General features: G+C 41.6%; 1 non-coding gene across 1 annotated transcript; it reads right to left on the reverse strand.

Moving 5' to 3' along the window:
• Nucleotides 1-17,214: 17,214 nt before the first annotated feature.
• Nucleotides 17,215-17,326, reverse strand: LOC130030840 (U6 spliceosomal RNA). Its single transcript, XR_008793517.1, has one exon. It is a non-coding gene; the product is annotated as a U6 spliceosomal RNA (small nuclear RNA).
• Nucleotides 17,327-24,447: the final 7,121 nt, after the last annotated feature.

A 24,447-nucleotide genomic window follows, 5' to 3' on the forward strand; every position in this document is an offset into this window, starting at 1 on the left:
AACTTGGGTCAGTCGAGTGGGCTGCGTGAAAGGCAAATGCCCTACTCGCTGTGCTATCCCTATTGACCATAAAATATCAAATGAATTGTATCACCTTCCATGCGACTATTAACTTGCCAGCTACAGGAGAATTATGTACCTACTAGAAAGTGACTGGTGATCTACTTTCTTGTCAAATCATCCTGGAGCACAAATAAAAACATGCAGAAAGGTCTATGCAGAGCTCAACGAAACCTTTGCTTGCTTAACATCTTCAAAGCTGCTCCTTTTATCCTAAGGCTAAAGAACATGGCGGATAGGGAGAATGTGATGGGGAAGGTAAAGAGGATGGAACAATTAAGAATAAGTAGGGAAGGTTACCTAATGAAGTCATAACAGATTGTGTGGAAGAGTTCAAAACACAAATTGAAAATCTCACACATATGTTTATGATAAAAAGAAACATATTTTCCAAACCCTGTCCCTCTGTTCTATGTTTGTGGGTGGCTGGGTACATGCCACTAAGCTGGGAAATTATATTCTTAGTATCTACTAATACTAACTAGGTGCACTCCATTTTGGAATCAAGGTGGCAAGGGCTCAAGGTGATTCCAAAATCATGCTTGGATTCTCTTCACGCCCTTCAGTGCCAGGCAATACCCAGAGCTCTCATGGTAGTGCTCAGGCTCTGTGTGGTTCCAAGTCTTTCTGGGAATTGAAACAAGGCCAACCACATATGCAAGGCATGTCCTACCCCCTGTGCTACTGCTCCTGCTGATATTTCTTTATAGATATCTCTCTCCTCTCTTGTATTTCCTATATAAAACAATCTACTTCACTAAAATTTAATTTTTTAATCATGCTAATTATTGAAAAAATTTACTTCCTGGGCAATAGCTCAAGTGGTAGAGCACAGATGCAGAATGGGTAAGATGCTAGGTTTAATCCCCAGCACCACATGTGTTCAATCCCACCCCACGATCCCTCAAATTCTATGAGTGTTGTCCCTATTAAAAAGAACCCTTTTCCTTAACATTCTCCTCCCCTCTGACTTCATCGAAGGTTTATCCAGCCAGATCCCCTTCATATAGCATGCCAGGAAAAGAACATCTCAAAACCCTTTTCTCCTGGCTCTGTGCTCAGGCAACCATATGGAGTGTCAGAGGTCTATAGTCTACAGGCAACACCTTAACCCTTGTCCTCCCTCTCTAACCCCCTAGGTAAACTTTTGATCCTATTTCAGGACTCATTTTAATCTTTCATTATTGCCACTTGGATCTTGGATCTTAATTGTTCTCATGTTTCTACCTGCTATTTCTTAGAACTTCGATTCCTTATGCTTAATACTTAGCCATTCCACTACTAGACTCTTATTTCCCCAAAACTAAAGTTTTTTTTATCCCAATCTCTTTTTCTAGTAGTGAACCTTTCATATCAAGTCTCTTTTAAAAAAGAAAAAAGAAGGTTTTCTAGATACTGAATATTCACTCTAGACTTTGAACCACAGAGGCACAATGAGCTGCTGTCCCTGGAAGTGGAGGACATGCAGCCCTGAGGTCAGGACACAGGAGACAGACCATGTGCTGAGATGGCTCAGCTCTCTCCACTGCTCTTTCAGTCTTTCTGAAGGCAACAACAACAGAATATCAGTACTAATACTGAACCCCTTTAGTGCAGAAGCAGTGACTGTGGGTTTCTGTGTTGGACCATGCTTCCCAGGTTCTTTAATATTTCCAAAAGTGAAAACGTTGAATAATTAATTTGCACAGACTCAGAGTTGGAAATAGAAAGGTTTATGGAAAAGTAGACGAGAAAGAAACTCACCAGCTAGGGAGAAACTTAGCACAGGACTAAGTTAAGTATAACTTCTTCCATGTTTGTTTATTTTTAATAGAAAACCCAGTCTTTGTTTTATGAAGTGACGAGAATGTTACAGAGAATACTAAGATTTTATAAAGCATTCTGTTAGTTTAGGCCTTTCAGGTTACCTATTTGACCATCTGCCCCGGTATTGCCTATAATCTTTCAGTTTCCTGTGAGCCTAAACTCATGGACAGAATCTATAATCTGGAGAAATTGCTAATTTCCCATTCTCAGAATAAGCCCAGGAATTTACAGGACTGCCTAAAATATGGAATGGAGACTACTAAAATGGAGCTTCACAGAGCAGTGACAAAGGGAAACTGAGGCTTCCCCTCACGTTCCTTTGCTTTTCAATACCATGAACACCAAAGAATTTAAGAATAATCGTTTGCAATTGCTTGTTTAATAGTTACACCCTCTCTATGGCATATCCTATTTGTTCACTGTTTATAGCTGTGACCGTCTAATAGCAAGCCATTTCCAGCATCTAAAAGAAAATATTCTTAAATATGAATTATAAATAATTGACTTAAAAGCTAAATAATGTGCAGGCACAGGGAACATGGGGTGTGTGGCATGATAAACTATATGAGGGAATCATAAATTGAAAATTACGGCAAGGCAAAGTTGTAGATGAAAATCACAAATTCGATATCAATAAAAATTTAGATCTTTTTTCAGACCATCAACATGTCAAATTTGCTTTTAATCAGAAATAAAGGTGTTTTCATAAGTTCCCTGCTCAGTGTCTCAAGGGCATTAGGAAAGAAGGAAAGAATCTCCCCATACTTTCAACCCTGGCCCTTTCTTTTTCAAAACCATGAAATGATTGTTCCAGAGACTACAGCACTCGTGGTTCAACCAAAAGAAAGGCTCCTTTAGTTACATAATTACCAAAGGAATAAGCAGAACCTTGAGAAAACAAGCTGGTGTTCGAGAAAATAATTTCCATTGCCAGCACCTAACCACCGGGCCTCTTTCTTAAGAGGAGGACGAGGCCCACCGGGCAATCAAAGACCCTATAGAACCGCATGAAAGTTCCCCATGTGCTACTCCCTGAGTGGCCTCCAAGGGGGTAAGAGCTGAAGGTGGGGTGCAGGCGATCAGGGCTAAGCGCAAGACAAAACAATAATAATAACAATAAAACAACAACAACAACAATTTGCTTCTGAAGAAGCAACTCCTGTCTCACAAAAAGGGAATTAGCATGGCCGGTTGCTGTCTGCCTGCGGATCTTGGGATCAGTGCAAAACAACTACAGTCACAGTCCTCCTCCTCATAATAATAACTGGATGAGCCCAGCAGTCGGGGTTTCTGCAATTACAGTGTGAATTGCATGAGAGGATTATATGAAGTGCTCTTGGCTTGGAGGGGGAAGTAAGACCCTTCAGCGTGCAAGTCACAAGCAGCTGCTTGGGGGCCGTGCACCTGCCGGTTCCAAGGCTGTTTCACCTCGAGAGGAAAACAGGCCCCTTCTCTTCCCCTTTCACAGCCGCCAATCCAAAACCCACCTCCAAGAAGCTGGGAGCAGGGAGAGGAGTGGGGCAGGAGGCGGGGGTGGGGGGGGTTGGGTGGGGGGCAGCCAAGCGTTGGGCAGAAGGGCAGGGAAATAACATTGGAAAGTTCGTCCCTAGCAGCCCAGAGCGACTTCCCCCCACTTAGCAAGCAAACCGGGGAGCCCAGCGAGCAAGAGAAAGGTAGCGGGTGGGAGGAGGGCGACAAGTGGGAGGGAGGACTTCATTCTAATGCAGCAACAGACAGAATCTGATATTGGCAAAGTTTCAAGGCAAACGGGGAGGGGGCCCGGGCGAGGGGGGTGGGAGGAGAAGAAAGGACTCTTTGACTGTTTCAGGCGTCTCAGTCTTCCCCAGAAGCACCAGCTCAACTCGACATTCTGGGAATAGCAATGAGGCACACACAACAATCAAAACGCACTAAATCTGTTTGATGATTCAAACGCGTCATGCATCTGCACCCACAAAATAGGGCTTCAATTAAATAACCTTGCAGATTGGAACAGGAAAAGCAGGGAGAGCGTGAGGATTTTTAATGAGTAACTCCGAATACAAGAAGTTTGGTTAAAAAAAAAAAAAGAATTAGGTGTTTGCCCTACACTTTATTCTAAAGTGAGTTGTGAGCAAGGCTCTTGCAGGGCACTCAGCTGCGCCCCGACGTTGGCTCCGAGTTGTGTTTTTCCTTTCTTGCCAAAGAGGAGGCTAGGAAGTTGCCTCAGTTACCAAAGAAGTGAGAAGCGGCTGCGTGAGGCTTTTCATCCAAAGTTCACACAAACACAGGCATAGACACAGACCTTTCCCAGTGTTACAGGAAAACTCTACCGTGTCCTGGCAACAATGACAACAACACACAACAGGAGAAAAAAAAAACACAAACACAAAAAAACATGTCTGAAATGGGCCATTGTGCAAACCGCTATTTCCATTCCCAAGAACTTTTGACGCCGAGGGATTTCTATGAATGATTTGGATAAGTCATTTTAAGTAATTTTATTATACAATTATTCCTTGGCCTTGGAGCATGTGATCTGTCTTATATGTCTGTGTCGGCGCTGTAGACTAGCACACAGCTGTGAATGACGTGCTCGAGTGCCCCAGAAGGGCCTTTTTGTATTGTTTAAGAGATCCGGATTCACTATTTTCAGACTGACTTCCAAATAAGCTTGGCCTGGTCAAAAAAAGAAAAAAAATCAAAAGAAAATTATTTATATTGAAAAGTGGGAAAGTGTTTGTTCCTAAGCTCTCTCTTTTGGACTCTTAGAAACACTTTTCTATTTTATTGAAAATTGATTCTACCTAACAAGCATGGCAGAAATTTGGAAGAAAAGGCACAAGTTTTTGAAACTCTCTAAACCATACCCACACCTGATACAGTTGATGCCCACCTCCCCTCATTGTTATTTGGTGAATGATAACAAAATCTTTTAGAAACAAAAGCGTTTTGCTCGACATAAATTTGTATTGAATACAAAGGCTAAGAAATGAAACACCTGTTTGCAAATGAATAAGATAGGAAAATATATACTTGACCCAAATATATGATAATTTAGGAGCCAGAGAGGTAGCACAGCAGACAGAGCACTTGCCTTGCCTGCAGATGACCTAGATCCATTCCCTGGCACCCATATGGTTCTTTAAGCACCAACAGGAGTGATCCCTGAACCACAAAGTATAAAGCAGAGAAAGGGTAATGGTGTACAAAAATAGCCTGAAGTTAACATTTCACCACATCTATATATAAAAAAAAACAATCAATTGGAGATTTGAACTTTGTAGTAGTAGTTATGTTTATTCTTCAGAAGGCACATAAGTTTAGGTCAAAAATAGAGTTAAAGGGTTAGAGAGATAGTTTGGGAGTTAAGATATTCACCTTGCATGTGTCAGACCCTAGTTTAATCCCATATATGATTTCCTAAACACCACCAAGAGTGATCTCTGAGCACAGAGACATGAGTATGCCCTGCGCACAGCTGAGTATGCCCTGAGCACACTCCCTTTCCCCAAAAATAGAGTTCAAAAGGAACTCAAGCCAGGAATATTAGACATTCCCATAAGTTCCAGGAAAAAATAGATACCCTTTATAAAATTCTGCAGAGCTTAGACAAATATGAAAAGATGGAAAACTTTGTTAATCCTGGAAGTGAAAATTTCATACTGAGTGAAGACTGCAAGCAATATCTCCCATTCAGTTTCCCCTTGGTAAATGAATGAAGCTTTGTCTCTCTCTCTCTGGAAAGAGCCTAGATTTGGGGGATGTGCTTCCCTAATTGAAATGCTGATGAGGAAAACTTGGGAGGCAGGAATCCAGATTCTCAATCATGACTCAGTGTGGCTACAAGATGATAACTTGAAAAGCTGAAGCAATAGTACAGCATCTTGGGTACAGCGTCCTGCATCCAGCCCAACCAGGGTTCAATCCTTACTACCCCATATGGTCTCCTGAACTATGGAGTCAGGAGTAAGCTCTGGGCACTGCTGGATATAACAAACAAACAAAAAATTAAATAAAAATAACAGAAGAAAACTTGCTCTTTCTGGGCCTCAGTGTTCACTTCCATCGAGTGGGAGAGTTGAATCATTTAATACTTTGACATTTCATTCAATTATGAATTTTTCTGCTTTTGTTGAACTAGGAAAGATAGATGGGGCTGGAGCGATAGCACAGCGGTAGGGTGTTTGCCTTGCACGCAGCCAACATGGCCGACCTGAGACCTGAGTTCGATTCCTCCGCCCCTCTCGGAGAGCCCGGCAAGCTACCGAGAGTATCTCACCCACACGGCAGAGCCTGGCAAGCTACCCGTGGTGTATTCGATATGCCAAACACAATAACAACAAAATCTCCAATGGAGACGTTACTGGGCCCGCTTGAGAAAATAGATGAACAACGGGAGGATGGTGACAGGAAAGATAGATAATTTTGCTTCAAGAGCTAGACCAGGAGAATTCTATTTGGTCTCTCTCTACCAAGCCTGAAATCTCCCCAGAATTCATCGCTGCAGTAGAAATTCTGAAATTAAGTTTAGTAGTCTCAGAAGAATCTACAAGAATACAAATTGTCAGTTCAGAAGCCCCTGACCATTCAGCCTTCTCTAAAGCAATAGTGTTTCTCAACAGGTATCACAGAAATAGGGAAGGAAGATCAGAACCACCATGGAAAACAGGATGAAGGTCACTTGCATAACCAACTCAAAACTCCTCCCCCAAGTACAGACCAACTTCCCACAGTGAAACACTGTCATCATTAGGACCTGTGCTCTAATACAAAGCTACAGTACAATAGCATGAAAAACTATAGTGCCAACTTACTGTCCACATAGTCAGATAGAATCTATCCTTCTAACTTTCATTTTCCATTGAGAGGATTTTGAAGATGACTTTACATTCATTCTCCCCCATATAAATTGGTATTATATAATTTTAAAGTAGCACTTAGCTGACATTAACCAAGTATGCCTTATAGGTAAAGGTAAAGGTAAAGGCCCTCCCGTTGATCGTCGATTTGCTCGAGCGGGCCCAGTAACGTCTCCATTGGAGACTTTGTTGTTACTGTGTCTGGCATATCGAATACTCTCGGTAGCTTGCCGGGCTCTCCGAGAGGGGCAGAGGAATTGAACTTGGGTCGGCCATGTTGGCCGCTTGTAAGGCGAACGCCCTAGCACTGTGCTATCGCTAGACACCCATATATATGTGCTCGCTTCGGCAGCACATATATATGCCTTATAGCATTGCATATTTTATTTTACTTCTAACATCATTTTTACTCAAGTATATTACTTTATATTCTTTGATGTTCTGGAGTCAGAATCTAGTACTAGCTTAGATAAAACAAATTTAAATATATTTTATGATAAAGTGTCTCTAAACAATTAATAATGGTATTTGAGACTCTAAGTGAAACAGATACCTTAATCTCCCCAGTGCCCAAGTTTTCCCCACCATATCCCCACCCTGCTCATTGGTAAACTTTTTTTTAAACTTCTATTATGATAGTTTGGATCACATGTTTACAACAGTGTGATGCTTATGGTTTTGATGAACCAAATTTCCTTAGCCCAATGTTAATTTTTGAAAACTTTGTCCAAAAAATTTTGTCTAATATCTATAAAAGGATTTCGCTTAAGAATTTGGTTCATCAAAATAGGAGACTAACACCCAAGAGTGGTCGAGGTTAGTACCAGGAATTTTGCTCCATGGCTTGGAGGCCAGCCACACATGCTAGGGGAAAAGGGAGCTCAGATAGAGAAGGCAGCACCAAGTAAAGGGTGTTGGGAGGATCCTCCCAGGATGGGAGAAGCATACTGAAAGTAGACTATAGACCAAACATGATTGCCACTCAATGCCTCTTTTGCAAACCACAACACCCAAAAGAAGAGAGAGAGAGAGAGAGAGAGACAGAGAGAGAGAGAAAAAACAAAAGGGAATGCCCTGCCACAGAGGCAAGGTGGGATGGGGGGATGGGGGTGGGAGGGATACTGGGACCCGTGGTGGTGGAAAATGGGCACTGGTGGAGGGATGGGTACTTGATCATTGTATAACTGAAACCCAAGCACAAAAATTTGTACGTCTACAACTGTACCTCATGGTGTTTACTAATAAAAATTAAAAAAAAAAGAATTTGGTTTGTCCGAGTGAAATAGAACAGGGATGCATTGCATGCATTTGGCAAGCATACTTATATGCATATGGCAGGCAGATCCCAGTTCAATCCCCAGCACCACATTGTCCCTTCATCACCACTGGAAGTAATTCCTCACCCTAGAACTTGGAGAAGTCCTCCAAAGACCACCAGATGTGGCCCCAACCTCCCTCTCCAAAAAAGTAACTAAGGTTTACTAACTAAATATCCATTAACAGAGGACAAAGTAAAGAAGCTCTTTTGTGTATACTCAATGGAATACTACTTTGCCACCTAAGAGATAAAATCCTCTTTTGGGGACAAAGTGGATGCAGCTAGAGGTGTTTGCGCTGAGTGAAGTAAGTCAGCAAGTGAAGACAGTTGTCTCAGTCATGTGTGGGATCTGAATTACCAAAGCAAATGAACTGTTAAAAAAAACTAACTCTGGAGGCCAGAGCTATAGTACAGTGAGTAGGGCATTTGTCTTGCATGTGTGAGGCTGACCTGGGTTTGATCCCCGGCATCCCATATGGTCGCCCCAGCACCGCCAGGAGTAATTCCCGAGTGCAGAGCCAGGAGTAACTCCTGAGCATCGCTGGGTGTGACCCAAAAAACAAAAACAAAAACAAAAACTAACTCTTTGACTCAGTGAAAATGATAGTGGTAACAAGACAGGGGCAGGGTGGTGGGAGGAAGGAGAAATGGGGTCTTCTTGGTGGAGAGATAATACTGAAATGGGTGGTAAGAGTGTTGAAAATCATACACGCACTCACACCTCTGCAAAAAAGCTAACCCCCTGAAAAACCATACTGCTGTCAATCAATGAGAAGCTAATAAAAAAATTTTTTAAAGAACAGTTAAAAAGATTTGCAATTTAATATTCACTTACCAGTTGATTATTCAGTCACAGTCACAGTCCTCCCGTTGTTCATCGATTTGCTTGAGCGGGCCCAGTAACATTGTGAGACATATTACTGTGTTTGGCATATCGAATATGTCACAGGTAGCTTGCCAGGCTTTGCCGCAGGGGCGAGATACTCTCAGTAGCTTGCCAGGCTCTCCGAGAGGGGTGGAGGAATCGAACTCAGTTGGCCATGTTGGCTGCGTGCAAGGCAAACGCCCTACCTGCTGTGCTATTGCTCTAGCCCATCACTTGGTTATTAATACCACAAATACTTGTCTGCTTTGTGGCAGTCACAGCTATGCTAGGCATGGATCTAGCTGATGGGTAATTCACAGCTTCTCCATCCTGTGGGGAAGACTTGGAATCATATGCAACGTGATGAGTTCAGTGAGAACGATACCCACAGGATACTTCGATGGTGAGGAAGTAAGTGCCTACCTAGCAAGAAAAGAGGGGTTGGAAAGAGAAAGTTTTCTCCTTGAGATGACAATAGAAGGAGGTGTGAGAGAAAGCTGTGACATTATATGTGAACCTCTCAACTATGACCATTTGCATTATTATCATTAATTAAAAATGGTTAATGTCCACAGACCTGAAAAATAACTATTCAAATCATACTAAATAGGAACATTCTACATTCAGAGAAAGGAGAAACCTGTCATCATTTCCAAAATGGTCAGATTTAAATATTGAAAGTCTAGTGAGCAAGACAAATCACATGAGGTACATTTTTTGATTTGTTTCTAGTAAAGGTGAGAGTTGTAATTTCTCAGTAGAGTTCCAAAGAAAAGATCTGGAACCCTAAAAGGTGGACAGTTGACAAAACAAGGTAGTTTGCTTGATGAAATACTGAAGGGCACTGCCATTTTAAGGTAGGACTAAGTCTCAAGGACTAATGAGTATTGTTAACCTTTTGACCTAGGTGTGCGATAATTTATAGCTTTCACATGAGACCAACCAAATCCATTTGATAATAACCTGTGGGTATTTTTTTAGGATTCTTTCATATTTACTCCATTGTTCATTATCACTCTATGTAAACATAGAAGACCACCAACACAGGACTCACCTCAGATTCCTCCTCTTTAATGTAAATTTACCACCACCTACCTTTCTCTCTGACATGTTAAATTCATGACATAATGGCCTAAAATCCTTCCTTTCATCAGGATAATTTATGAGAACTGGTAGAAGGTAGGCCCTTCCCATTCCTACCAAGCACAGTAAAGAAAGATCCTTCCTCCCCTCCCATTTCTACCTAGCTGTATACAGAAATTTCCTTCAGAGCTTTCAAATCAGCTCTAGGAAACTCGGTGGTGGGAGGATGGGGGGAGGGAGTGGTCAAGTGTGTGTGGAAACAAAGCAATCGCTCCTATGCATGGTGCAGAATCTCCATTCATTCAGTAGCAAAAAGAATACTCAACTAAAAGTCAAACAACCTCAGTTCTGGCCCAGCTCTGCCTCTAATTGTGTGGCATTTTCCTTCCCTTCAGATGGCTGAATAATGTCCTTCCCCTGTCAACCCCGGGGTGCTTAAGAGGTTTAAATGAGTTGAAATAGGTGAAAGCACTGTGAGAAGTCTAAAGTGCCAAGTGCAATAGTTGAAGCCTCTCTTGGCTCTGTGGTGTTTGGTCCAGAGCTTGGGCCCCAGAGTCAGACCAGTCTGAGTTAGAACCCCGCTTCTGCCTCACAGCAGCTGTATGATCCTGGGCAAGTTCCCTCTTGAAGCTCCATGGTCTTCATCTATAAAATGGAGAGTACTAACCCTCAAAGAATTGTGAAGGATTTAATGAGACCATAAATGGGGCACCCTGACAGCGTCTGGAATCGAGCTTTCTCAGTGAACACTGGCTCCTGTCATTAGTGAGGAACTGCAGCATGGATTGTCCCGCGGCTGTAATGTGGGAGAATGAGACCCATCGAGTGCGCGCCACAATCCCATTCCACTTAAAATTCTGATGTCACTTCTGAATTGGAAGCTTTCCTCTCTGCCCAACCTCTTTGCTGCTTCAACACACTTTTTCTTCTGTTTCACTGTTGTATTGCACAAGCAGAGTCTGGAGGTGTATTTACTTAGTTGTGTCCTGTAGTAGCTTATAAGAGACTTGACACAGGATCCTATTCTACTTATCTCAGAACCCCACTCCCGCATGCCTAAGAGAGTGCCTACCATATCATAGCTACTAAGTGCTTATAGAACAAGACACATGAATATATTATGTTCTGGCAGTCAGAATGCAGAGGTGATAGGGAAAGAGCACTGTGTTGCTCCAGCCTAGGATGAGTCTATGAAAGGGGCAAACTCTACTCTGGCACTAGAGCCTGCCCAGTCTGGGCGACAGTCTTGAGCAAAGCCAGTGCTTCTGCTTGGCCATTCAAGCAAACACTCGTCACTCAGAAACTCCACTGTCATGTCAACAAGAATGAACAGAGTGTAAAGGGAGTGAGCTGTTATATTCAAGTTAACTTGCCTCCAGAATTTGCCCCCCTTGTATTATATTCCCAAATCCTGAACTACTATAAGTCAATCTCTTTTCACTCTCATCAAAAATGAAAGTTCTCTGCATGAGAAGTAAACAGGAATTTCCACATGTGAAAGATTTCCAGAGAGAACTGCAAAGAGCTATTTTATCCATTTTTTCCATAAATTTCTCTCTCCTTCCCAACTCACTGGCAATTTTTGCCATTGTAAGTAGATTGTGAGTACGTATATATCTGAGGTGGGCTTAGGGGTGAAACGGGCATGGCATCTCTGGAAACCCCTTGCAGAAATGTCTAGCATCTTTTCACTGACTTTCTCTCATTAGCATATAACTCTTGTCCAAGGAAATGTGTCTTGTAATCATAAAAAGATATCATTACATATGTTCATAATCAACACAATTATTTATCAGATCAGCTTTTGGGTGTCCCAGAAGATAGCTGATTGACCTTCAGGGCAGAAGTGGGAGATAGCAGATGGATTTTCATCATGGGCCTCAGAATGCTGGGGAGCAGAAAACAGGTGCAGTTTGGGGAGGATGGTCCAGGGAGAGGGGGAATAGCATTAGAAACTAGACTCTGGGAGGATGCGGAGGGGAGAATGCAATGATGAAAATAAATGATAATATTCAGTCCTGCTGTCCCGGAAACCATCATTTTCTTTCTTTTCTTCTTTTCTTTTATCTTTTTTTTTCCCCCCACTGCTGTCGTCTTGACCTAGAGCTCACTGGACCCTGAGCATGCACTGACACTAGTGAATGCGGATATAAGACCTACGCTAACGGAACATACCCTCGATGTGAGCGACACTTTGAACAAGCAGACACAATGCTTAATCACGATCACGACCACCCTGTTGTTCGTCGATTGCCTCGAGCAGGTGCCAGTAACGTCTTCTTCATCCTAGCCCTGAGATTTTTTTTTAAAAGTGTCATATTCAAGGCTTTTTCAGGGTTAGGAGAATGAGACCCATCATTGTTACTGGTATTTGGCATATTGGGTATACCACGGGGAGTTTGCCAGACTCTGCCGTGTGGGCAGGTTACATTTGGTAGCCTGCCAGTTTGTCTAAAGTAGGAATGAGATGATAAGATGTCATCTTATCATTCTGGGAGCTGAGTGTGATAATCTCTGGATCCTGGCCGTTGTTGGAGTTACACGGCAGTTGGTGGGTGTAACTGTCTAGTTACTGGCAGGTCCAGTCCCAAACCGTGCAGGCTTGGAGATCTCAGCCCCGGGTCCCACACACCTGGGTTCCTCTGCCAGTTCTTTTATGCGTGAGGTTCATCCAAGTGTGTGGAGAGTGGTCCCAGCATGGCCTTGGCTGGGCCCCGGTGGTCTTCAGTTGTTGGGCCCTGGTGGAGACAGTCAGGCACAGGGTAGGATATATATATATGCTTAATATAATTTTAAAACATGCTTAAAGGAAAAAGAACAATAAATTATGGTAGGGCCAAGAACCTACCTTGTGGATTGAGTTGGAAGGTATCCCTCCCTTCCAACTGAGGAATTTGGAGCTTGAAGGGCCCTCCTTTGCAAGAACTCCACCAGAGACTGCAGTGCCAGTTCACGTGGCTGTGTTTTTGTAAAATTTACAAATATGAGCCACTTCGACAGCAATCAGCACTGCTGTGCCTCTCTGTTCTGGTTTCCCCCATCACGTTCCCCATAGGTATCAGTGAGGAATGGAGATGGGAGCATATTTTCTTTGAGCTTGGTGGGACAAAGTACAAAGTGTAGTTATGTAACTGCTAGGTCCCAATGTAAGAAAGGTTTCCCGGAACACCCCTCCCAACCTCTATACCAGCTCACAGAGCAGGTTGACAAGAGGATATTGACTTTCAAGGGTGCCTTGTGATTGAACTGTGTCTTCTGTTGCCTGGAAGAAATACATGGGCAGTCAGGGAGTCACCAGACCTGAAATGCAGACAGAACTTTGATCTTGTGTAAAAATGTTTTGCTCAATTTTTACATATCATGTGCTGGAGTGATAGTATAGCGGGTAGGGCGTTTTCCTTGCACGTAGCCAACATGGCCGACCCGAGTTCAATTCCTCTGCCCCTCTCAGAGAGCCCTGCAAGTTACCGAGAGTATCTCGCCCGAATGGCAGAGCCTGGCAAGCTCCCCGTGACATATTCGATATACCAAACACAGTAACAACAAGTCTCACAAAAAGGACGTTACTGGGCCCACTCGAGCAAATGAATGAACAATGGGAGAACCATGACCGTGACCGACTAAAAGTTGTGAAGCACAAATAGACTGTTCTAAGTTGTTGATTTTTAAAAGAATACCTGATGACTAGGCAAAAAGAAAGCAAAATTATTCATTATAGAAAATATTGCAATCATATTGTTAATTGAAGAAACACTCCAAGAAGATAGTCACTGTCACTGTCACTGCCCTCCCATTGTTCATCGATTTGCTAGAGTGGGCATCAGTAACGTCTCCATTGTGAGACTTGATGTTACTGTTTTTGGCATATCGAATATGTCACAGGGAGTTTGCCAGGCTCTGCCGTGTGGGGGAGATATTCTTGGTAGCTTGCTGGGCTCTGGAGAAATTGAAACATTTTGAACACTTTTTAAATCCTCTGTCAAGGTTTTCTGTCATGTGTTATGCATGAAGATATTCATAACACCTCCATGGCAATTAAGGTATAGGTAAAAAAGGGTTCTTTAAGGATGCTAATGAAGGGGGTCCCTATTCTGTTGCCCAGAACCCTAAAACATGGCTTCAATTATGACTGTTTATTATTATTATATTTAATAATATAATTATTATTTATTATTCTAAAACGTGGCTTCAATTATGACTGTCATTTTTTTAAAGTGGCTATCACAATTCTTCCTCCCCATACCCAAGTTCAGGATATAGGTTTGAAATGAGCATGTAATCCATCTGAGTCCATCTGAATCCCTACTTCACGATTTTCTACCTGAGCTCAGAGACACTTGGTCCCTCTGTAATGGAAATACTGAAGGTTTCGGTTTGAGAAACGTGAAATGGTCACATGTCATGTCCTAAAAACATTGGTATGAAAAAATATGGCTGACAGCCCCGGGGAAAAGAGGAAAGAGAGTGTCCAGGTGACCCTCTTGGGAAAGTGTGTTTCTAGGTACTTTTGAGACCACATTTCTTTTGAACTTTTCCTGCTGATTGCCCAGGCAAAACGGCAAATCACTCCCTTGAATGCTTTCAAGTTGTGTGCTACGTGGAACCAAATTATTCTAATATGTTCCCTCTGAACTTTCCTGCTGATATTTATCAAATATGAGAGACCATACTGGATTCAGAGACACTCATGAAGAATAAACTGACAAGAACTCGCATATACTCAGAGACTGTACCTTTCAGGGACAGAATAACTTCATTTTTTTCTTACAAGTCCAAGAAGCATGTATTACTTTTCGGATATGCAGCTGATACAAAAACTCTGTCATGAAGTAATAAAGGCAATATTGCATCTTAGATCTGAGTGTCCTGCTCTTATGCCTCCAATGTATGCTGCTCTTTTGGAAATCACATGATACAACTTGGGAAAGATTTACATGAATGATATAATGGAATTTGAGTGATATTTTAAAAATCAGCAATGGTGAAAGAAAAAGAGAGCAATGAAGCATTGCTTAGCGTCTCCCCTCCCCCAACCCGAAGGACCACCTACATTCTAGGTACCAGATTGGAAGCTAAAGCCTTAACACTGCTTTTAAATCTAGCCCTTGCCGTGAGCCTAAAACTGCCCATTGTTCTTAGGTAAAGCTTTAATCATGACTCTTCACTTAAATATGCCTATATGCTGGAGGTGGAAAATAAAATCTTCAAAGACGGCAATTTGATGGCAAGGGGAGTAATGTTTAACCAAATCTATAATAAAATGGCAGGGGGAGCATTAACCAAATCCAGCCACCCAAAGACAGAGCAGAAATGACTTAAGTCCTTTATACGGGCAAACTCGTGAGGACAGATAGTGATGGTCGTTAAACAATGATGGGTTACCAGGGAAAGCTAAGGAATCTCCTCATCTAGAGACCTCTAAATAGTACAAAATTGGGGGGCTGAATGGCTTTACGTGTGGTCTTCCTGAGGCAGGGCAGGAGCAAGGAGCTGCGGGAGGAGGAATGCCTGCAACCAGAACCCATTCCAGAGTTGGAGAGTTGCCCTACCTGACTGTCACCTTGAGGACGGAGCCCTTGACTAGCCCCCTCTCAACATAGTTGCCCCCTCCCCTCGTTCTTGCCTACCTTAGTCATGCAGTAATTCACAACGGCTGTAGAAATGATTGAAATATTTAGACATAATGAAGAAAGTTTAATAGGGTCCAGTGGGAAACCCAGGTGTTTAGATCAGCTTAGAAATAATAACCACCTCCCCTGCCGGGGTCTTTCTATTCACAATCAGCTCTGCTTTTATTCCGAACCATAAAGGCTACCTCAGACAGGAAATTATTCACGTGATTGGTCTTTACAAGTGCTGTTGGGTTTAAACGGAGGGCTGTAGAGGTCATTAGTGGGCAGCCATGTGATTAACCTTTGCTAGCCGTTGCTTTTCACACTTTGTTAACAGCTTCCATTATTGCCCCTCTGAGTCTTGAGGAAGCTGTTTATTGACAGTATTAAAAATACATAGCTACAAATTCTTAAGAGCTGTGCGTTAAAGAAAAGGGAAGAGGAAAAAAAAAACCAACACCTCCCAACATCTTATAGCCAGCCGACTGGAGAAACAGGAAACCTCTAATTTGCCATAAGGATTTATCAAGAACTGCATTAAGTAACACTGCATTTAGCTCGATGGTAGTCCCTGAGGGGGCAGCTCCTTTCTTCTCGCATTTCTATGTTGTAGTGACACTGGGGGACTTTAAATTTTGAAGCGGGAGCAAGAAAACCTCTGGAAGTATTTGAGGGTCAGGCTTTGCTCTTTCTGAGGAAATCAGATTGCATGAGCTTGGGAAGGAGAGAGGGAAAGAGTTAGGTAAGAAAAATGGTGAGGGATATTGGCATGGTGAGTATGACACAGCAATGTAGCCTTCCTAAAGCATAAAGCATTACTTTACATAAAGATTAACATTAATAAAAAGGTCTTTTTAATGGTTTTCTTTAAAAGTGGAAAAGCATTCTCCACTCTCCCCCCAAAAAAATCTCCCTTAAGAAAAAGCAAAACACATCAGTGAACCAAGAGTTCCAGAAAGGATTTCTATGTTTGAATCAGCCTAACTCTGATGTGAATCAATAGTCCCAGTTTTTGCTTTCACCCCCACCATGAACTATAAAATGTCTGAGGAGGTATTTCCTAGAATGGTTTGTGCAGGAAAGATTATATTGATGTTTCCCAACCAGTGAGATGCCTAAAACCTACTTAAAGGATGGCATTCTTCAAATGATCCCCGGGCCCATGACCCCTCCCGTTGCCCCGATGACCTTCTTGCAAGAATTGAATGGCCTTTCTCTGACCCCCCACCTCAGCAGAAGGGTTTTTCCCAAGCACTTTCCTTTTTACTTTCTGAATTCCAGTGAAGAATTTAACTCCATGCTTCAGAAGCAGCTAAAGCTTCCCCCTCCGAGGCCAGCATTCATTTTCAGGGGAGGGAGGAAAAAGCCAAGGATGTCTCTTCAAGAGATTTTATTCCCTCGTGTTGGAAATCAGAAGATCAGTCATAATAGAGAAAAATATTTATGCATGTCTGTATCTACACATAGCATGTACATCATGTGCAGCATTTATATCTATGTAAAAATAAATGAGTCAGAAAAGAAATTATTAAACTTCCATATAAAATTTATGGGTTTAAAAGATGAAGAGAAAGGGGCAGTAAGTGAAAAAAGAGATGATTCCTGTTCAGTTACCTTGACTTTTTTTTTTTTAATATGAAACATTTCACGAATTTGTGTGTCATCCTTGTGTGAAGGGTCCTTGGTAATCATCTCTGTATCATCTCTGTATCCAATTTTAGTATATGTGCTTCCAGGACACTATCTTTTCCCAGCACTATCTGGGATAAACTCTAAGGCCTTTGACATTTTTATGGATTATACTGTAGCCAGACTTTAGTCCTCACATATATACTGTGGTCAACAAACACAAATAAAAAAGGTTCCATTTCCTTTTTTAAATGCCTTTGTGGCTTAGAAAACTGACAAGCCACCCATTGCTATATCTTGTGATAGAAGGATAGAAAGGAAATTGTTGCTAGGATAAGACTTTGTATTTTTTGTCAAATTGTATCTGGAAGCTCATTTTTGAAGTGGAATTGTAACCCGCCCACCCCCCAAAAGCAGGGATTTGAGATGAAAATGCCAAAATAACTTTAATTATAGGTTTGTTGGGGGTGTGGCATTAAAATATCAGTCAGTGGAAAACTTCACATTGTTAATGTGTCACTCAAAAAATTTGAAATTTGTGTTATACCATTACTATTTATTTGTACGTTCTTGGTCTCCAAAGCACATGCTTTCTAGACAAGAGCCCAAATCACTATAACAAATGGTCCAATATTTTCATATTTCTTTTAAAACCAGAGCTAAATATACATTATTGTTAACTTTCTAATTTAAAATCTTCCTTCTACTTTTTGACAATCTTTTAAATTGTATGTGATTGAATTATTGCAATGTTTTTCATATATAAAAGTAACACATTTCAATTTGAACTACAATCTTTCCCTTTTTTCTACAGAACTGTGGCATGGGGGAAAATATATAGTAGCCTCTAACATCATGTTACTATTTCTTACCCTGGACTCATTGTAGATAACAATTAGTTTTCTCTGCTCCCTCTCCCAAAGCTGCATGAGAAAGGAAACCATGGAAACTAGGCCACCCTAAAGCAATGCTTTCTAACCTCAACTGAGCCTGATCCTCAGAAATGTCTTTACATATCCGTTGTTAACTAATTATTATAGGCAACCAGAGTGCCTGATTTAAATATTCATCCTAAAGGTCCCACCTTATTGACTTCCTTCAACTTAACCTCATTCACATGAGGGTGACTACGAAGGAAGGGATATCTTATCTGTGTGAGCCCTTTTCACAGTTTCATCTGAACTAGATCTGGATCTTGGGATACTCAGCTGGGTTACTTGGTCTAGCGCGTGAGTTGCTTAAATTCTTCTAGACTATATACACCATTCTCACCAGACAGCCCCAACCTAATAGTTCACCTGCCTCTAAGACCTATACGTGGTTGACTGGTTTCAACTAACCTTAATCTTTAGTCCATCACAATGTTCACAATGTACAACAGCATTTTAAAAATAATTCGAGACTATTTTAAGAGTGTACATGAGAAACAATAAGAAACTGAACTAAGGCAATGTGAGAGTGTGCTGTAGCTCCTGGCCAGGCTTGTCATTTTTCTTCTGGAGTCTTTGAACAAGTTGCTCCTTTCTACAGATTGGTCACCTATATTTTGATGGAGTGCAACAGGTCACTAGTTACTATTAGCATGTTTCCTTCTATGGCCTGGTAAATAGGTGTCAAAGACTCCTTATCAGCATTTTAAAAAAAATTTTATTAGTAAGACATCATGAGGTACAGTTGTAGACTTACAAATTTTTGTGCTTGGGTTTCAATTATACAATGATCAAATACCCATCTCTCCACCAACGTCCATTTCCCACCACCACGGATCCCAGTATCCCTCCCACCCCCCATCCCCTCCATCCCCCCCCTGCCTTTGTGGCAGGGCATTCCCTTTTGTTCTCTCTCTCTCTTATTGGGTGTTGTGGTTTGCAAAATAGGCAATGGGTAACAATCATGTTTGGTCTATAGTCTACTTTCAGCATGCTTCTCCCATCCTGGGAGGATCCTCCCAACACCCTTTATTTGGTGCTGCCTTCTCTATCTGAGCTCCCTTTTTTGACCCCCTTCTACCAATGGCATTATTCTAATGTTTGAGAACACATCCTTATCTTTACCAACTTCCTTTGAGACCTCTCTCCCTACCATGATTTCTGCTTCTCTACATCTTTATCCTTGGTTCTCTCTCTCTCTCTCTCTCTCTCTCTCTCTCTCTCTCTCTCTCTCTCTCTCTCTCTCTCTCTCTTCTCTCTCTCTCTCTCTCTCCTGTTTTCTTTGGCAAAATCTTTAAACCCTGAATTTTTACTCCAATCTTTCAATAATTCTAAAATATCAAATTCACTGTAATTTAGCAACTCTGATCTTGTTTGTTCTTCTCAAATCCATGAGAATTATTCTCTCCTTGGGGTTTTTGTTTATTATCTTCTCTGCTCCTGAAATTCTCCCTCTTACATCAATCTAGGGGTACTTTCTGTCCGCTGAGTTAAAAATGTCTCTTTGTGTGAGAGCTCACTTGTATCACTTGTCATCCCATTGATCTTCGATTTGTTCGAGCAGGCGCCAGTAACGACTCCATTCATCCCTGTCGCATGCTAGTGTAGCCCAATGGCATCTGCTCACTCCAGGAACACGAAGAGCCTCAAAATGTTTTTTTTACTATGTTTCTTTTTTTTAATTAGTAAAACACCATGAGGTACAGTTGTAGACTTACAAATTTTTGTGCTTGAGTTTCTGTTGTACAATGATTGAGTGCCCATCCCTCCACCAGTGCCCATTTTCCACTACCACTGATCCCAGTACCTCTCCCATCCCCCTCATCCCCACATCCCACCCTGCCTCTGTGATATGGCACTCTCTTTTGTTCTCTCTCTCCTTTTGGGTACGTGGCCTGCAAAAAAGGCATCGAGTGGCAACATGTTTGGTCTAGAGTCTAGTCTCAGCATGCTTCTCCCATCCTGGGAGGATACTCCCAATACCCCGCATTTGGTGCTCCCTTCTACATCTGGGCTGCCTTTACCAATAGAGTGTGAAGCTGTCCTCCAAGTCATGGAATAAACCTCCGGGTATTTATCTCGGCTATCCTTGGGTGTTAGTCTCCTATTTTGTTACTTTATGTTTCCCAGATGAATGCAATCTTTCTATGTCTTTCCCTCCCTTTTGACTCTTTTTGTTCAGCATGATACTTTCCATGTAGTACCACTTGTATGCAAATTTCATGACTTCATCCTTTCTGACAGCTACATAGTATTCCATTGTGTAGATGTACCAAAGTTTCTTTAACCAGTCTTCTGTTCTCGGGCACCCAGATTCTAGCTATTGTAAACATGCTGCAATGAACGGACAATTGCAGATGTCGCTTCAACTATACTTTTTTGCCTCTCTGGGGTATATTCCCAGGAGTGGTATTGCTGGGTCAAATGATAGCTCAATTTCTAGTCTTTTTAGAATTGTCCATACTGTTTTCCAGAAGGGTTGAACCAGTCGGCATTCCCACCAGCAGTGAAGGAAGGTACCTCTCTCGCCATATCTGCACCAGTACAGGTTGTTTTTGTTCTTTTGGATATGGGCCAATCTCTGTGGTGTGAAATGATATCTCATTGTTGTTTTGATCTGCATCTCGCTGATGATTAATGATGTAGAGCATTTTCTCATGTGTCTTTTAGCCATTCGGATTTCATCTTTGAGGAAGTTTCTGTTCATTTCGTCGCCCCATTTTCTGATAGGGTTGGATGTTTTCTTCTTGTGGAGTTCAACCAGTACTTTGTATATCTTTGATAACAACCACTTGTCGGATGTGTATTTGGCGAATATCCTTTCCCATTCTGTGGACTGTCTTTTTATTTTGGTCACTGTTTCTTTTGAGGTGCAGAAGCTTCTTAGTTTAATATAGTCCCATTTGCCTATCTCTGTTTTCACTTGCTTAGCTAGTGGCATGACATCTTTGAAGACACCATTAGCTTCAGTGTCATGGAGGGTTTTGCCGACTTTGTCTTCAGTGTACCTTATGGATTCCGGTCTGATGTTGAGGTCTTTAATCTATTTTGATCTTACTTTTGTACATAGTGTTAGGCAGAGATCTGAGCCCAGTTTTTTGCATGTAGCCATCCAGTTTTGCCAGCACCATTTGTTAAAAAGGCTTTCCTTACTCCACTTCACATTTCTTGCTCCTTTATCAAAGATTAGGTGACCATATGTTTGGGGGGAGATGTCAGTATATTCAACCCCATTCCATTGGTCTGCAGCTCTGCCTTTGTTCCAGTACCATGCTGTTTTAATTATTACTGCTTTGTAGTAGAGTTTGAAGTTAGGGAGGTTGATTTCTCCCATTTTCTTCTTCCCAAAAATTGCTTTAGCTATTCGTGGGGGCTTATTGTTCTATATAAATTTCAGGAGTGTTTGCTGCAGTTCTTTGAAGAATGTTATGGGTATCCTAATAGGGATCGCATTGAATTTGTACAGTGCTTTGGAAAGTATTGCCATTTTGACAATGTTAATTCTCCCGATCCATGAACAGGGGATATTTTTCCATTTCCTTGTGTCCTCTTTTATTTCCTGAAGCAGCGCTTTGTAGTTTTCTTTGTACAGGTCCTTTACTTCTTTAGTTAAGCTAATTCCTAGGTAGTTGAATTTCTGGGGCACAGTTGTGAACGGGATTGTTTTCCTCATGTCATTTTCTTCTCTCTCACTATTTGCACATAGGAAAGCCATGGACTTTTGTGTATTGATTTTATAGCCTGCAACTTTACTATACAGATCTATTGTTTCTAGGAGTTTCTTGGAAGAGGTTTTAGGGTTCTCTAAGTATAGTATCATATCATCTGTGAATAGTGAGAGCTTGATTTCTTCCTTTCCTACTTGGATGCCCTTAATATCTTTTTTTTTTGTCTAATCGCTATTGCAAGAACTTCCAGTACTATATTGAACAGTAGTGGAGAGAGTGGGCATCCTTGTCTCATCCCTGATCTTAAGGGGAAGAGAACCTCAAACTGTTTGTTCAGGATTTTGACGAAGAAGTCTGACCATCTCGTAGGTGGGCAGCCACATGTCCTTTTGATGTCCCTTTTGTGGAATCCAGTCGGTAACAGCTCTAGTCCAGCAGTCATCTCTAAATAGCACTATGTGTCCGGCCCATCTGATTTTTGATGCCTTGGCAAACAAGACAGCGTCCCTGATTCTTGATCGTCGACGGAAGTTGGAACTCTGGATTCCTTCTCTCACTCGAGTGAAGCATGATACCCCAAGCATAGCTCTTTCAATTCCTCTTTGGGTGATCCAAAAAGCGTTCTCGTCCATTTTTGTAGTGACCAGGTCTTTGAGGCGTATGTTAGTGCAGGAAGAAAGGTGTAATCAAAGAGATGGGCCTGGAGCTGGAATTTCTTCATCATCTTAACAATTTCTTCTGAGAGATGGTCCCAGAAATTTATCATATCACACAGTTTATATTTTCCCCATGATAATTTTCATGACTAATATTAGTCAACCAGGATTCTTAAGTGATAAAAAGCTACTCTATAGTAGTGACCATAAACAAACTAGAAGGAAAAGACAGACTAGAGAATTGTTTAAGAAGTAAAATTAAGAGAAATTAATGGCAATCTATACATGAGTCGCAAGATGAGAGACTTAAAGATAATTGTTGAAAATAGGAGATTAATACCCAAGAATAGCTGAGATCAGTACCAGGAGGATTACTCCATGGCTTAGAGGCCAGCTGGGCATTCTAGGGGAAAGGGCAGCTCAGATAGAGAAGGGAGCACCAAATAAAGAGTGTTTGGAGGATCCTCCCAGGATGGGAGATGCATGTTGAAAGTAGACTATGGACTGAACATGATTGCCACTCAATGCCTCTTTTGCAGACCACAACACCCAAAAGGAGAGAGAGAACAAAAAGGAATGCCCTGACACAGAGGCAGGGTGAGATGGGGGGCATGGGGGAGGGATACTGGGATCCATGGTGGTGGAAAATGGGCGCTGATGGAGGGATGGGTATTTGATCATTTATAATTGAAACCCAAGCACAAAAATTTGTAAGTCTACAACTGTACCTTATGGTGTTTCACTAATAAAAATTTTAAAAAAAAAGGATAATTGTTGAATTCCTGGTATTGGTCCAGGTGAATGCTGGAGTTACTAATCAGAATAAAAATTACAAGATCATAAAAAACACAAGTTAAGAGCATAACATGAGGCCCGCACGACCGTGCCACCGTACTCCACGCCAGGCTGTTTTTACTTGGGGCACCCCAGAGGTGGGCGAGTGAGAGCTCTCCCCACCCCAAGGGACCCAGCCCTGGCAGCTGACCTTCACTACCCAACTGCTGCCATGCTCCAGGTCACTTCCCATGTGCTCTGGCCAAGCCTCACATATGAGTGAACATATTCCTGAACCGCACAGCCGACACATCATAAGACACTCCCTTCCCTTTCTCCATAATTACCACACCATATTTGAAGGGGTTCAGATAGTAGGCAACAAATCATTGAGGGAAATATATATATGCATATGTACATATTTTCAGATATATATGACAAAGCTCACATCACCCAAATTTTAACAACATGTTAGTGATATCCTATAGAATGCATTAATGGCTCCTGCCAAGGTAGAACAATATTTACACTGTTTTCTGTATGAACATGTTTTTGTAAGCATGTTCAACCGTTTTTCATAACAAGCAATACAAAATATATTCTTTTGGTTGCATTTTGGGATGGGAGTTGTGGCTTGAGATGAAAACATCCTGAATTTGGTGGTGGGATGGTATAATGGTGGTGGGATTGGTGTTTGAATATTAAATGTTACCAGATATTGTAAACTAACTTATAAAATAAAAAATTAAAAATAAAAGATAATAAACTGAAAAAAAATAGGATAGATATTTCTGCCATTTTTCATGCCACTATAATTCTGTGAAGGAATGACTGTGTTTCATACTCTCAAAAGCATCAACAATGCCAAAAAAAGATTGGCAAATAGCTTAGTCTTGGTAGGTCATCCTCCAAAGTCATTGCCAAGTTTCTAACTAAATGAAGCATGGTTAGTTATACTGTCAAATTTATAATCTTTGGTGATCACAGAGCTGGGAAAATTACTTGAGCCGTACAGGCAGGTTTAACCAGTATTGAGAGTAATCAGTCAGTCCAGATTTAGTATGCAATGCAACAATCTAAGAATGTGGCAGAATAATCTTCTCTAGTTCTATCAGTTTTGCTTAATTATACTTAGAACCTTAGCTGGCATCATGGACCAGGAAGAAGTGAGATGAAAGCAAGCAGGAGGGAAAATCCTAGGATAGA

This window comes from Sorex fumeus, unplaced genomic scaffold, assembly GCF_029834395.1.
Source record: "Sorex fumeus unplaced genomic scaffold, SorFum_2.1 ptg000044l, whole genome shotgun sequence".
NCBI lineage: Eukaryota > Metazoa > Chordata > Mammalia > Eulipotyphla > Soricidae > Sorex > Sorex fumeus.